This window comes from Oncorhynchus mykiss, chromosome 4 (genome assembly GCF_057628025.1).
Source record: "Oncorhynchus mykiss isolate SJ-2025 chromosome 4, ASM5762802v1, whole genome shotgun sequence".
NCBI classification, from domain to species: Eukaryota; Metazoa; Chordata; class Actinopteri; order Salmoniformes; family Salmonidae; genus Oncorhynchus; species Oncorhynchus mykiss.
The window spans coordinates 92,230,344-92,244,686 of NC_143025.1; the positions used below are offsets into that span (position 1 = coordinate 92,230,344).

The 14,343-nt window shown below is 46.7% G+C and overlaps 1 long non-coding RNA gene across 1 annotated transcript; it reads left to right on the plus strand.

Moving 5' to 3' along the window:
- Positions 1-12,074: 12,074 nt before the first annotated feature.
- LOC149984192 (uncharacterized) lies at positions 12,075-12,854 on the plus strand. The gene is made up of 2 exons (XR_016495556.1): positions 12,075-12,575; positions 12,686-12,854. It is a non-coding gene; the product is annotated as an uncharacterized LOC149984192 (long non-coding RNA).
- The last annotated feature ends 1,489 nt before the right edge of the window (positions 12,855-14,343 follow it).

Below are 14,343 nucleotides of genomic sequence, written 5' to 3' on the forward strand. Positions count from 1 at the left end.
TCAACTCAGTGCAGCTCAACTCAGTGCAGCTCAACTCAGTGCAGCTCAGTGCAGCTCAACTCAGTGCAGCTCAACTCAGTGCAGCTCAGTGCAGCTCAGTGCAGCTCAACTCAGTGCAGCTCAACTCAGTGCAGCTCAGTGCAGTTCAATTCAGTGCAGCTCAAATCAATGCAGCTCAACTCATTGCAGCTCAACTCAGTGCAGCTCAACTCAGTGCAGCTCTGTGCAGCTCAACTCAGTGCAGCTCAACTCAGTGTAGCTCAACTCAGAGCAGCTCAACTCAGTGCAGCTCAACTCAGAGCAGCTCAACTCAGTGCAGCTCAGTATAGGGTTAGAGTTAGGTAGTATAGGGTTAGATAGTATAGGGTTAGATAGTATAGGGTTAGGTAGTATAGGGTTAGATAGTATAGGGTTAGGTAGTATAGGGTTAGGTAGTATAGGGTTAGATAGTATAGGGTTAGATAGTATAGGGTCAGGGTTAGGTAGTATAGGGTTAGGTAGTATAGGGTCAGGGTTAGATAGTATAGGGTTAGTTAGTATAGGGTTAGTTAGTATAGGGTTAGGTAGTATAGGGTCAGGTAGTATAGGGTTAGATAGTATAGGGTTAGATTGTATAGGGTTATGGTTAGGTAGAATAGGGTTAGATAGTATAGGGTTAGGGTTAGATAGTATAGGATTAGGTAGTATAGGGTTAGATAGTATAGGGTTAGGTAGTATAGGGTTAGATAGTATAGGGTTAGATAGTATAGGGTTAGGTAGTATAGGGTTAGGGTTAGGGTTAGGTAGTATAGGGTTAGATAGTATAGGGTTAGATAGTATAGGGTTAGATCGTATAGGGTTAGGTAGTATAGGGTTAGGGTTAGGGTTAGGGTTAGGTAGTATAGGGTTAGGGTTAGGGTTAGGTAGTATAGGGTTAGATAGTATAGGGTTAGGTAGTATAGGGTTAGATAGTATAGGGTTAGGGTTAGGTAGTATAGGATTAGGTAGTATAGGGTTAGATAGTATAGGGTTAGGTAGTATAGGGTTAGGTAGTATAGGGTTAGATAGTATAGGGTTAGGGTTAGGGTTAGGTAGTATAGGGTTAGATAGTATAGGGTTAGGTAGTATAGGGTTAGGGTTAGGTAGTATAGGATTAGGTAGTATAGGGTTAGATAGTATAGGGTTAGTTAGTATAGGGTTAGATAGTATAGGGTCAGGTAGTATAGGGTTAGGTAGTATAGGGTTAGGGTTAGATAGTATAGGGTTAGATAGTATAGGGTTAGGTAGTATAGGGTTAGGTGGTATAGGGTTAGATAGTATAGGGTTAGGGTTAGATAGTATAGGGTTAGGTAGTATAGGGTTAGGTAGTATAGGGTTAGGGTTAGGGTTAGGTAGTATAGGGTTAGATAGTATAGGGTTAGATAGTATAGGGTTAGGGTTAGGTAGTATAGGATTAGGTAGTATAGGGTTAGGTAGTATAGGGTTAGGTATTATAGGGTTAGGTATTATAGGGTTAGGTAGTATAGGATTAGGTAGTATAGGGTTAGATAGTATAGGGTTAGGTAGTATAGGGTTAGGTAGTATAAGGTCAGGGTTAGATAGTATAGGGTTAGGTAGTATAGGGTTAGGTAGTATAGGGTTAGATAGTATAGGGTTAGGTAGTATAGGGTTAGGGTGAGGTAATATAGGGTTAGGTAGTATAGAGTCAGGGTTAGGTAGTATAGGGTTAGGTAGTATAGGGTTATGTAGTATAGGGTTAGATAGTATAGGGCTAGGTAGTATAGGGTCAGGGTTAGATAGTATAGGGTTAGGTAGTATAGGGTTAGATAGTATAGGGTTAGGTAGTATAGGGTTAGGGTGAGGTAATATAGGGTTAGGTAGTATAGAGTCAGGGTTAGGTAGTATAGGGTTAGGTAGTATAGGGTTAGATAGTATAGGGTTAGATAGTATAGGGTTAGGTAGTATAGGGTTAGGTGGTATAGGGTTAGATAGTATAGGGTTAGGGTTAGATAGTATAGGGTTAGGTAGTATAGGGTTAGGTAGTATAGGGTTAGGGTTAGGGTTAGGGTTAGGTAGTATAGGGTTAGATAGTATAGGGTTAGATAGTATAGGGTTAGGGTTAGGTAGTATAGGATTAGGTAGTATAGGGTTAGGGTTAGGTAGTATAAGGTTAGATAGTATAGGGTTAGGTAGTATAGGGTTAGATAGTATAGGGTTAGGTAGTATAGGATTAGGTAGTATAGGGTTAGATAGTATAGGGTTAGGTAGTATAGGGTTAGGTAGTATAGGGTCAGGGTTAGATAGTATAGGGTTAGGTAGTATAGGGTTAGGTAGTATAGGGTTAGATAGTATAGGGTTAGGTAGTATAGGGTTAGGGTGAGGTAATATAGGGTTAGGTAGTATAGGGTCAGGGTTAGATAGTATAGGGTTAGGTAGTATAGGGTTAGGTAGTATAGAGTTTGGTTATAATTGAGCGTACGATAATGTGTCAGAAGGTGTGATGGTATAGGGTCGAAGGTCACAGGGGATTTTTCCAACACGAGAGTTTCTCGACACCGCAGTTTCTCAACACCAGAGTTTCTCAACACCAGAGTTTCTCAACACCAGAGTTTCTCAACACCAGAGTTTCTCAACACCAGAGTTTCTCAACACCAGATTCTTTCAACACCAGAGTTTCTCAACACCAGACTTTCTCAACACCAGAGTTTCTCAACACCAGATTCTCTCAACACCAGAGTTTCTCAACACCAGAGTTTCTAAACACCAGAGTTTCTCAACACCAGAGTTTCTCAACACTATTTGGGCTATTTGACTTTTGATCAAAAGATAAATAAAGGTTCCGTAAGATGGGCCTCGCCCTGAAAGCTTTCTATTTAGGTGAATGAACAAAGACAGAGAGGGGGAGGGGAGGGGGGGGGGGCAAAGAGAAAGAGATGAGTGAGGGAAAGAGAGAGAGAGAGGCAAACTCCAAAGGATTATTTTGTTTTTTTATTCAGTTGACTTGAAGCCGGATAGAGGGAAGACACATCGCTGTAGCATAATAGCTAGGACCCTCCTGACTTGTAAAAATGACTAACTAAAATCAAAAACTGACCCTGACCCTAAATAAATTTGATCAAATTCTGAAGCTAAATATAAGTTTGCAGTTCAGGAGTGTCCCTATACCCGTTTCCATCATAATATCCCTACAAGCTTGGCTTGAGTTCCCATAGCAACAGGTTACCATGTGAACAACAGCTGCAGCACAGTGATATGGCATCTACATCAGTTTGATTGTCAGTGGCTACGTTCCAAATGGTCTCAAATGGCATTCTATTTCCTATATAGTGCACTACTACATAGGGCTCTGGTCAAAAGTAGTACACTATGTAGGGAATAGGGTGCCATTGGGGATTCAGAAGTTTTCCCCCTGTAGCCCCTCCTCTCTACCTACAGCCTCCTGCGTAGCCCCTCCTTTCTACCTAAGCCCTCCTCTGTAGTTCCTCCTCTATACCTAGCCCCTCCTCTCTACCTAGACCCTCTATACCTAGCCCCTCCCCTGTATAGCCCCTTATCTCTACCTAGACCCTCATCTATACCTAGCCCCTCCCCTGTATAGCCCCTTATCTCTACCTAGACCCTCATCTTTACCTAGCCCCTCCCCTGTATAGCCCATTATCTCTACCTAGCCCCTCCTCTCTACCTAGCTCCTCCTTTCTACCTAGACCCTCCTCTCTACCTAGCCCCTCCCCTGTATAGCCCCTTATCTCTACCTAGACCCTCATCTCTACCTAGCCCCTCCCCTGTAGCCCCTCCTCTCTACCTAGCCCCTCCTCTCTACCTAGCCCCTCCCCAGTAGCCCCTCCTCTCTACCTAGTCCCTCCTCTCTACCTAGTCCCTCCTCTATACCTAGCCGTTCCTCTCTACCTAGCCCCTCATCTCTACCTAGCCCCTCCTCTCTACCTAGCCCCTCCCCTGTAGCCCCTCCTCTCTACCTAGTCCCTCCTCTATACCTAGCCATTCCTCTCTACCTAGACCCTCCTCTCTACCTAGCCCCTCCCCTGTAGTCCCTCCTCTATACCAGCCATTCCGCTCTACCTAGCCCCTCCTCTCTACCTAGCCCCTCCCCTGTAGCCCCTCCCCTGTAGCCCCTCCTCTCTACCTAGTCCCACCTCTATACCTAGCTGTTCCTCTCTACCTAGACCCTCCTCTCTACCTAGCCCCTCCCCTGTAGCCCCTCCTCTCTACCTAGTCCCTCCTCTATACCTAGCCATTCCTCTCTACCTAGACCCTCCTCTCTACCTAGCCCCTCCCCTGTAGTCCCTCCTCTATACCAGCCATTCCGCTCTACCTAGCCCCTCCTCTCTACCTAGCCCCTCCCCTGTAGCCCCTCCTCTCTACCTAGACCCTCCTCTCTACCTAGACCCTCAGCTCTACCTAGACCCTCATCTCTACCTAGCCCCTCCTCTCTACCTAGACCCTCCTCTCTACCGAGCCCCTCCCCTGTAGCCCCTCCTCTCTCTACCTAGTCGTTCCTAGCCGTTCCGCTCTCCCTAGGACAGATTTCCATCTGTCTAATGTCCATTGCTTGTGTTTCTTGGCCCAATCAAGTCTCTTCTTATTGGTGTCCTTTAGTTGTCAGGTGCGTGAATGAGGACCCAAAAGCGAATTAACAAAACAGAGTTACTTTAATGACGAAACACACGTAGGCTCAGATGGACAGGCAGATTCCGACAGGACAGGACAAGGTTAGATGAACAGGCAGATTCCGACAGGACAGGACAAGGTTGCAGCAAACACGACGATAGTCTGGTTCAGGCATGAGTAACACAAACGAGAATCCGACAAAGACAGAAGCAGAAAGAGAGAGAGATATAGAGACCTAATCAGAGGGAAAAAGGGAACAGGTGGGAAAAGGGGTGAACGAGGTAGTTAGAGAAGACAAGGAACAGCTGGGGGAAAGAGGGGAAGAAAAGGTAACCTAATACGACCAGCAGAGGGAGACAGGGTGAAGAGAAAGAACAGGAACAGGACACAACATGACAATACATGACAGTACCCCCCCACTCACCGAGCGCCTCCTGGCGCACTCGAGGAGGAAACCTGGCGGCAACGGAGGAAATCATCGATCAGCGAACGGTCCAGCACGTCCCGAGAGGGAACCCAACTCCTCTCCTCAGGACCGTACCCCTCCCAATCCACTAGGTACTGGTGACCACGGCCCCGAGGACGCATGTCCAAAATCTTACGGACCCTGTAGATAGGTGCGCCCTCGACAAGGATGGGGGGGGGGGGGGAAGACGAGCGGGGGCGCGAAGAACGGGCTTAACACAGGAGACATGGAAGACCGGGTGGACGCGACGAAGATAACGCGGAAGAAGAAGTCGCACTGCGACAGGATTAATGATCTGAGAAATACGGAACGGACCAATGAACCGCGGGGTCAACTTGCGAGAAGCTGTCTTAAGGGGAAGATTCTGAGTGGAGAGCCAAACTCTCTGACCGCGACAATATCTAGGACTCTTAGTTCTACGCTTATTAGCAGCTCTCACAGTCTGCGCCCTATAACGGCAAAGTGCAGACCTGACCCTCTTCCAGGTGCGCTCGCAACGTTGGACAAAAGCCTGAGCGGAGGGGACGCTGGACTCGGCGAACTGAGATGAGAACAGCGGAGGCTGGTACCCGAGGCTACTCTGAAAAGGAGATAGCCCGGTCGCAGACGAAGGAAGCGAGTTGTGGGCGTATTCTGCCCAGGGGAGCTGTTCTGACCAAGACGCAGGGTTGCGAAAAGAAAGACTGCGTAAGATGCGACCAATAGTCTGATTGGCCCGTTCTGCTTGACCGTTAGACTGGGGGTGAAAGCCGGAAGAGAGACTGACGGAAGGTCGAGAGGGAATGGGAAGCGGCCTGAGACGGCCGGCAGGAGGGGAGTTACCGGACTTAGTCTGCGCGCAGACCGAACAAGCAGCCACGAAACGACGCGTGTCATGCTCCCGGGTGGGCCACCAAAAACGCTGGCGAATGGAAGCAAGCGTACCCCGAACGCCAGGGTGGCCGGCTAACTTGGCAGAGTGAGCCCACTGAAGAACGGCCAGACGAGTAGGAACGGGAACGAAAAGAAGGTTCCTAGGACAAGCGCGCGGCGACGGAGTGTGAGTGAGTGCTTGCTTTACCTGCCTCTCAATTCCCCAGACAGTCAACCCGACAACACGCCCCTCAGGGAGAATCCCCTCGGGGTCAGTGGAGGCTACTGAAGAACTGAAGAGACGAGATAAAGCATCAGGCTTGGTGTTCTTAGAGCCCGGACGATAAGAAATCACGAACTCGAAACGAGCGAAAAACAGCGCCCAGCGCGCCTGACGCGCATTAAGTCGTTTGGCAGAACGGATGTACTCAAGGTTCCTATGGTCAGTCCAAACGACAAAAGGAACGGTCGCCCCCTCCAACCACTGTCGCCATTCGCCTAGGGCTAAGCGGATGGCGAGCAGTTCGCGGTTTCCCACATCATAGTTACGTTCCGACGGCGACAGGCGATGAGAAAAATACGCGCAAGGGTGGACCTTGTCGTCAGAGAGGGAGCGCTGAGAAAGAATGGCTCCCACGCCCACCTCTGACGAGTCAACCTCGACAACGAACTGTCTAGAGACGTCAGGTGTAACAAGGATAGGTGCGGATGTAAAACGATTCTTGAGGAGATCAAAAGCTCCCTGGGCGGAAACGGACCACTTAAAGCACGTCTTGACAGAAGTAAGGGCTGTGAGAGGAGCTGCCACCTGACCGAAATTACGGATGAAACGACGATAGAAGTTCGCGAAGCCGAGAAAGCGCTGCAGCTCGACGCGTGACTTAGGGACGGGCCAATCAATGACAGCTTGGACCTTAGCGGGATCCATCTTAATGCCTTCAGCGGAAATAACAGAACCGAGAAATGTGACGGAGGAGGCATGAAAAGTGCACTTCTCAGCCTTCACAAAAAGACAATTCTCTAAAAGGCGCTGGAGGACACGTCGAACGTGCTGAACATGAATCTGGAGTGACGGTGAAAAAATCAGGATATCGTCAAGGTAAACGAAAACAAAGATGTTCAGCATGTCTCTCAGGACATCATTGACTAATGCCTGAAAGACAGCTGGAGCGTTAGCGAGGCCGAAAGGAAGAACCCGGTATTCAAAGTGCCCTAACGGAGTGTTAAACGCCGTCTTCCACTCGTCCCCCTCCCTGATGCACACGAGATGGTAAGCGTTACGAAGGTCCAACTTAGTGAAAAACCTGGCTCCCTGCAGGATCTCGAAGGCTGAAGACATAAGAGGAAGCGGATAACGATTCTTCACTGTTATGTCATTCAGCCCTCGATAATCTATGCAGGGGCGCAGGGACCCGTCCTTCTTCTTAACAAAAAAAACCCCCGCTCCGGCGGGAGAGGAGGAGGGGACTATGGTACCGGCGGCAAGAGCTACAGACAAAGGAGATCAATACTACAATCATACGACCGGTGTGGAGGAAGAGAGGTGGCCCTGGACCGACTGAACACCGTGCGCAGATCGTGATATTCCTCCGGCACCCCTGTCAAATCACCAGGCTCCTCCTGTGAAGAAGAGACAGAGGAAACAGGAGGGACAGCAGACATTAAACATTTCACATGACAAGAGACGTTCCAGGAGAGGATAGAATTACTAGACCAATTAATAGAAGGATTATGACAAACTAGCCAGGGATGGCCCAAAACAACAGGTGTAAAAGGTGAACGAAAAATTAAAAAAGAAATGGTTTCGCTATGATTACCAGAGACAGTGAGGGTTAAAGGTAGCGTCTCACGCTGAATCCTGGGGAGAGGACTACCATCCAAGGCGAACAAGGCCGTGGGCTCCCTTAACTGTCTGAGAGGAATGTCATGTTCCCGAGCCCAGGTCTCGTCCATAAAACAGCCCTCCGCCCCAGAGTCTATCAAGGCACTGCAGGAAGCTGACGAACCGGTCCAGCGTAGATGGACCGACAAGGTAGTGCAGGATCTTGAAGGAGAGACAGGAGTAGTAGCGCTCACCAGTAGCCCTCCGCTTACTGATGAGCTCTGGCTTTTACTGGACATGAAGTGACAAAATGACCAGCGGAACCGCAATAGAGACAGAGGCGGTTGGTGATTCTCCGTTCCCTCTCTTTAGTCGAGATGCGGATACCTCCCAGCTGCATAGGCTCAGCACCCGAGCCGGCAGAGGAAGATGGTAGTGATGCGGAGAGGGGGGCAACGGAGAACGCGAGCTCCTTTCCACGAGCTCGGTGACGAAGATCAACCCGTCGCTCAATGCGAATAGCGAGTTCAATCAAGGAATCCACGCTGGAAGGAACCTCCCGGGAGAGAATCTCATCCTTTACCTCTGCGCGGAGACCCTCCAGAAAACGAGCGAGCAAAGCCGGCTCGTTCCAGCCACTGGAGGCAGCAAGAGTGCGAAACTCAATAGAGTAGTCTGTTATGGATCGATTACCTTGACATAGGGAAGACAGGGCCCTGGAAGCCTCCTCCCCAAAAACAGATCGATCAAAAACCCGTATCATCTCCTCCTTAAAGTCCTGATACTGGTTAGTACACTCAGCCCTTGCCTCCCAGATTGCCGTGCCCCACTCACGAGCCCGTCCAGTAAGGAGAGATATGACGTAGGCGATACGAGCAGTGCTCCTAAGTGTTGGGCTGGAGAGAAAACACAATATCACACTGGGTGAGGAACGAGCGGCATTCAGTGGGCTCCCCAGAGTAACACGGCGGGTTATTGATTCTGGGCTCCGGAGATTCGAAAGCCCTGGAAGTGGCCGGTGGATCGAGGCGGAGATGGTGAACCTGTTCTGTGAGGTTGGAGACTTGGGTGGCCAGGGTCTCAACGGCATGTCGAGCAGCAGACAATTCCTGCTCGTGTCTGCCTAGCATCGCTCCCTGGATCTCGACGGCTGAGTGGAGAGGATCCGAAGTCGCTGGGTCCATTCTTGGTCGGATTCTTCTGTCAGGTGCGTGAATGAGGACCCAAAAGCGAATTAACAAAACAGAGTTACTTTAATGACGAAACACACGTAGGCTCAGATGGACAGGCAGATTCCGACAGGACAGGACAAGGTTAGATGAACAGGCAGATTCCGACAGGACAGGACAAGGTTGCAGCAAACACGACGATAGTCTGGTTCAGGCATGAGTAACACAAACGAGAATCCGACAAAGACAGAAGCAGAAAGAGAGAGAGATATAGAGACCTAATCAGAGGGAAAAAGGGAACAGGTGGGAAAAGGGGTGAACGAGGTAGTTAGAGAAGACAAGGAACAGCTGGGGGAAAGAGGGGAAGAAAAGGTAACCTAATACGACCAGCAGAGGGAGACAGGGTGAAGAGAAAGAACAGGAACAGGACACAACATGACAATACATGACATTAGTAGTGGTTTCTTTGCAGCAATTCGACCATGAAGGCCTGATTCACAGTCTCCTCTAAACAGTTGATGTTGAGATATGTCTGTTACTTTACCTCTGTGAAGCATTTATTTGGGATGCAGTCTGAGGTGCAGTTAACTCGAATGAACTAATCCTCTGCAGCAGAGGTAACACCGTGTCTTCCTTTCCTGTGGCGGTCATCATGAGAGACAGTTTCATCATAGCGCTTGATGGTTTTTGCGACTGCACTTGAAGAAACTTCCAAAGGTCTTGACATTTTCCGGATTGTCTGACCTTCATGTCTTAAAGTAATGATGGACTGTCATTTCTCTTTGCTTATTTGAGCTGTTCTTGCCATAATATTACCAAATAGGGCTATCTTCTGTATACCAACCCTACCTTGTCACAACACAACTGATTGGCTCAAATGCATTAAGAAGGATAGAAATTCCACAAATTAACTTTTAACAAGGCACACCTGTTAATTGAAATGCATTGTAGGTGACTACCTGTCATGACGTGGCCCTTTCTGGGTATAGATTGTGGCATCCCCCTCTCTCCCTCCAACACCCAGGTTCTGTTATCTCAGGCCATAAATTCCTGGAGGAGACTCTCTCCCCCTGGTCATGCAGAAAGAGAGACACATAGAGAGAACAAAGGATTTCACATGGCCAAACTCCTAAATCCCCAAAATGGGAATTTGATACAAAAGGTCCACTTGTGAGAAGGTGGGAAGGGTCCGTGGACACTTAAGGGACGGGTATGACGAGAGTGTTTCATTTGGTGACCTCAGAGAGGACAGGAAACACAGATATGAGGTTTGCATCTAATTCTTGTACAAAATGAATGAGTAAAGATGAAACTATTTGTGAAAGGATGTAAGGTGATGTTAAACCTTTAATGAAAGAGATCTTAGATAATAATTACCGGTCTGCAGCTAGAAATGATGTCAACCTGAGAAGACCGACAACCGCCGAAACACCTACTCTATGAGAACAATTCTGAATCTCTGAAGATTTTCCTTGGTGCCCCGACTTCCTAGTTAATTACATTTACATGATTCGTTTAATCACGTTATAATAATTACACAGAATTGATTTGATAAAATAACAGTCTTCAAAGACACAACACTACCATGAAGCTGGTTGAGAGAATGCCAAGCGTGTACAAATCTGTCAGGGTGACTACTTTGAAGAATCAAAATAACATTCAAATTATTTTAAAAATAAAAATAAAATATATTTTGGATTTGTTTTAACACTTTTTTTGGTTTACTACGAGATATGATGTCTTCACTATTATTCTACAATGTAGAAAATAGTAAAAATGAAGAAAAAGCCTTGAGTAGCTGTGTCCAAACCTCTGACTGGTACTGTAGGTCCTCTCCTTCCCTTCACCAACCAGACATGGGTGGGTTCAAATAGTATTTGGTTTCATTTCAAAAACTTTGAGATGTGTTTGATAGATCTTGTCTGATGCGATGGGAACCAATGGGATGCCGGTAATCCCAAAGATCCAAACCCTTTCCATCTGGCACTTAAGGTCGGCTCAATTTTTATTTTTTTAAACACACAATTACTATTTTACTATTTAAAACCAGGTCTGTCCCATGTGAGCCTTCCTATCTAATCTTGTTTATATCTCATTCCTTCCCATCCCTTCACACACACACACACACACACACACACACATTTGCCAGTACGTCCCAGAGCTAATGAGGGAGTATTTTGACTCCCTAAGGACCCTGGATTCTTAGAACCAGTGGGAGTGTTCTATGAATGGGTTGGAACCTGCTTCTAGATGTAATCAGCACACATTTAGCTCCAGAGGAGACAGGGTGGATGTGGAACTGAGAACCACAAGGTGTGGGTCTAACACAGGGCAGCAGGTAGCCTAGTGGTTAGAGCGTTGGTTGCAAGATATATGCATAGTCACTTTAACTATACATTCATGTACATACTACCTCAATTGGGCCGACCAACCAGTGCTCCCACACATTGGCTAACCGGGCTATCTGCAATGTGTCTCACCACCCCAACCCCTCTTTTACGCTACTGCTACTCTCTGTTCATCATATATGCATAGTCACTTTAACCATATCTACATGTACATACTACTTTAATCAGCCTGACTAACCGGTGTCTGTATGTAGCCTCACAACTTTTGTAGCCTCACAACTTTTATAGCCTCTCTACTGTATATAGCCTCTCTGCTGTATATAGCCTCTGCTGTATATAGCCTCTCTGCTGTATGTAGCCTCTCTGCTGTATGTAGCCTCTCTGCTGTATATAGCCTCTCTGCTGTATGTAGCCTCTCTGCTGTATGTAGCCTCTCTGCTGTATGTAGCCTCTCTGCTGTATGTAGCCTCTCTACTGTATATAGCCTCTCTGCTGTATATAGCCTCTCTGCTGTATGTAGCCTCTCTGCTGTATGTAGCCTCTCTGCTGTATGTAGCCTCTCTGCTGTATATAGCCTCTCTGCTGTATATAGCCTCTCTGCTGTATATAGCCTCTCTGCTGTATATAGCCTCTCTACTGTATGTAGCCTCTCTACTGTATATAGCCTCTCTGCTGTATGTAGCCTCTCTGCTGTATATAGCCTCTCTGCTGTATATATCCTCTCTGCTGTATGTAGCCTCTCTGCTGTATGTAGCCTCTCTACTGTATATAGCCTCTCTGCTGTATGTGGCCTCCCTACTGTATGTAGCCTCTCTACTGTATATAGCCTCTACTTGAAGAAGCCTCTCTGCTGTATATAGCCTCTACTGTATATAGCCTCTACTGTATGTAGCCTCTCTGCTGTATATAGCCTCTACTGTATATAGCCTCTACTGTATGTAGCCTCTCTGCTGTATATAGCCTCTACTGTATGTAGCCTCTCTGCTGTATATAGCCTCTCTGCTGTATATAGCCTCTCTGCTGTATATAGCCTCTCTGCTGTATGTAGCCCCTCTGCTGTATGTAGCCTCTCTACTGTATATAGCCTCTCTGCTGTATGTGGCCTCCCTACTGTATATAGCCTCTCTACTGTATATATCCTCTCTACTGTTATTGTCACGAATCCCGCTTCCTGAGTCTGTGTTTGCCTGTGTTTCTGTCCTGGAGTGTGTTTCCGGTGTTCAGTAATCTGCACACCTGTCCTGATCATCACCTCTCCCCTTCAAAAGCTCTGACCTGACATCCATTCCCTGCCGGATCGTTAGCCATGAACAGTATGTTGTGCCAGAGTATCAGCAGTATCAGTATCAGTTGGATAGAATTTGTTTTGTTGTTCGTTACGTATTGCTTGCCTTGAACTTACCTCTGTTTGTTCTGTCTTCAGTTACTCACCCGGATCATTTACCCCATTCCCGCCTGGTCGTCAGAGGATTCCGCTTCCCCATTGGATCCACCTATTTACTCCCATCAACTCATCACCGCTACCCGCTACACCACCTGGATATATCTACCCATTCACATTCACTTGTAAATAAATACTCACCTTCTTCCTACTCTCCTTGTCCTGGTCTGCTTCTGGGTTCGATTTTGAAGAATCGTGACAGTTATAGCCTCTCTACTGTTATAGCCTCTCTACTGTTATAGCCTCTCTACTGTATATAGCCTCTCTACTGTATATAGCATGTCTACTGTATATAGCATGTCTACTGTATATAGCCTGTCTACTGTATATAGCCTGTCTACTGTATATAGCCTCTCTATTGTATATAGCCTCTACTGTATATAGCCTCTCTACTGTATACATCCTGTCTTGTTACTGTTTTATTTCTTTACCTACCTATTGTTCACCTAATACCTTTTTTGCACTATTGGTTAGAGCCGGTTAGTCAGCATTTCACTGTGAGGTCTACTACACCTGTTGTATTCAGCATTTCACTGTAAGGTCTACTACACCTGTTGTATTCAGCATTTCACTGTGAGGTCTACTACACCTGTTGTATTCAGCATTTCACTGTGAGGTCTACTACACCTGTTGTATTCAGCATTTCACTGTGAGGTCTACTACACCTGTTGTATTCAGCATTTCACTGTGAGGTCTACTACACCTGTTGTATTCAGCATTTCACTGTGAGGTCTACTACACCTGTTGTATTCAGCATTTCACTGTGAGGTCTACTACACCTGTTGTATTCAGCATTTCACTGTGAGGTCTACTACACCTGTTGTATTCAGCATTTCACTGTAAGGTCTACTACACCTGTTGTATTCAGCATTTCACTGTGATGTCTACTACACCTGTTGTATTCAGCATTTCACTGTGAGGTCTACTACACCTGTTGTATTCAGCATTTCACTGTAAGGTCTACTACACCTGTTGTATTCAGCATTTCACTGTAAGGTCTACTACACCTGTTGTATTCAGCATTTCACCGTAAGGTCTACTACACCTGTTGTATTCAGCATTTCACTGTAAGGTCTACTACACCTGTTGTATTCAGCATTTCACTGTGAGGTCACCTACACCTGTTGTATTCAGCATTTCACTGTAAGGTCTACTACACCTGTTGTATTCAGCATTTCACTGTAAGGTCTACTACACCTGTTGTATTCAGCATTTCACTGTGAGGTCTACTACACCTGTTGTATTCAGCATTTCACTGTGAGGTCTACTACACCTGTTGTATTCAGCATTTCACTGTAAGGTCTACTACACCTGCTGTATTCAGCATTTCACAGTGAGGTCTACTACACCTGTTGTATTCGGCATTTCACTGTGAGGTCTACTACACCTGTTGTATTCAGCATTTCACTGTAAGGTCTACTACACCTGTTGTATTCAGCATTTCACTGTGAGGTCTACTACACCTGTTGTGTTCGGCATTTCACTGTAAGGTCTACTACACCTGTTGTATTCAGCATTTCACTGTAAGGTCTACTACACCTGTTGTATTCAGCATTTCACTGTGAGGTCTACTACACCTGTTGTGTTCGGCATTTCACTGTAAGGTCTACTACACCTGTTGTATTCAGCATTTCACTGTA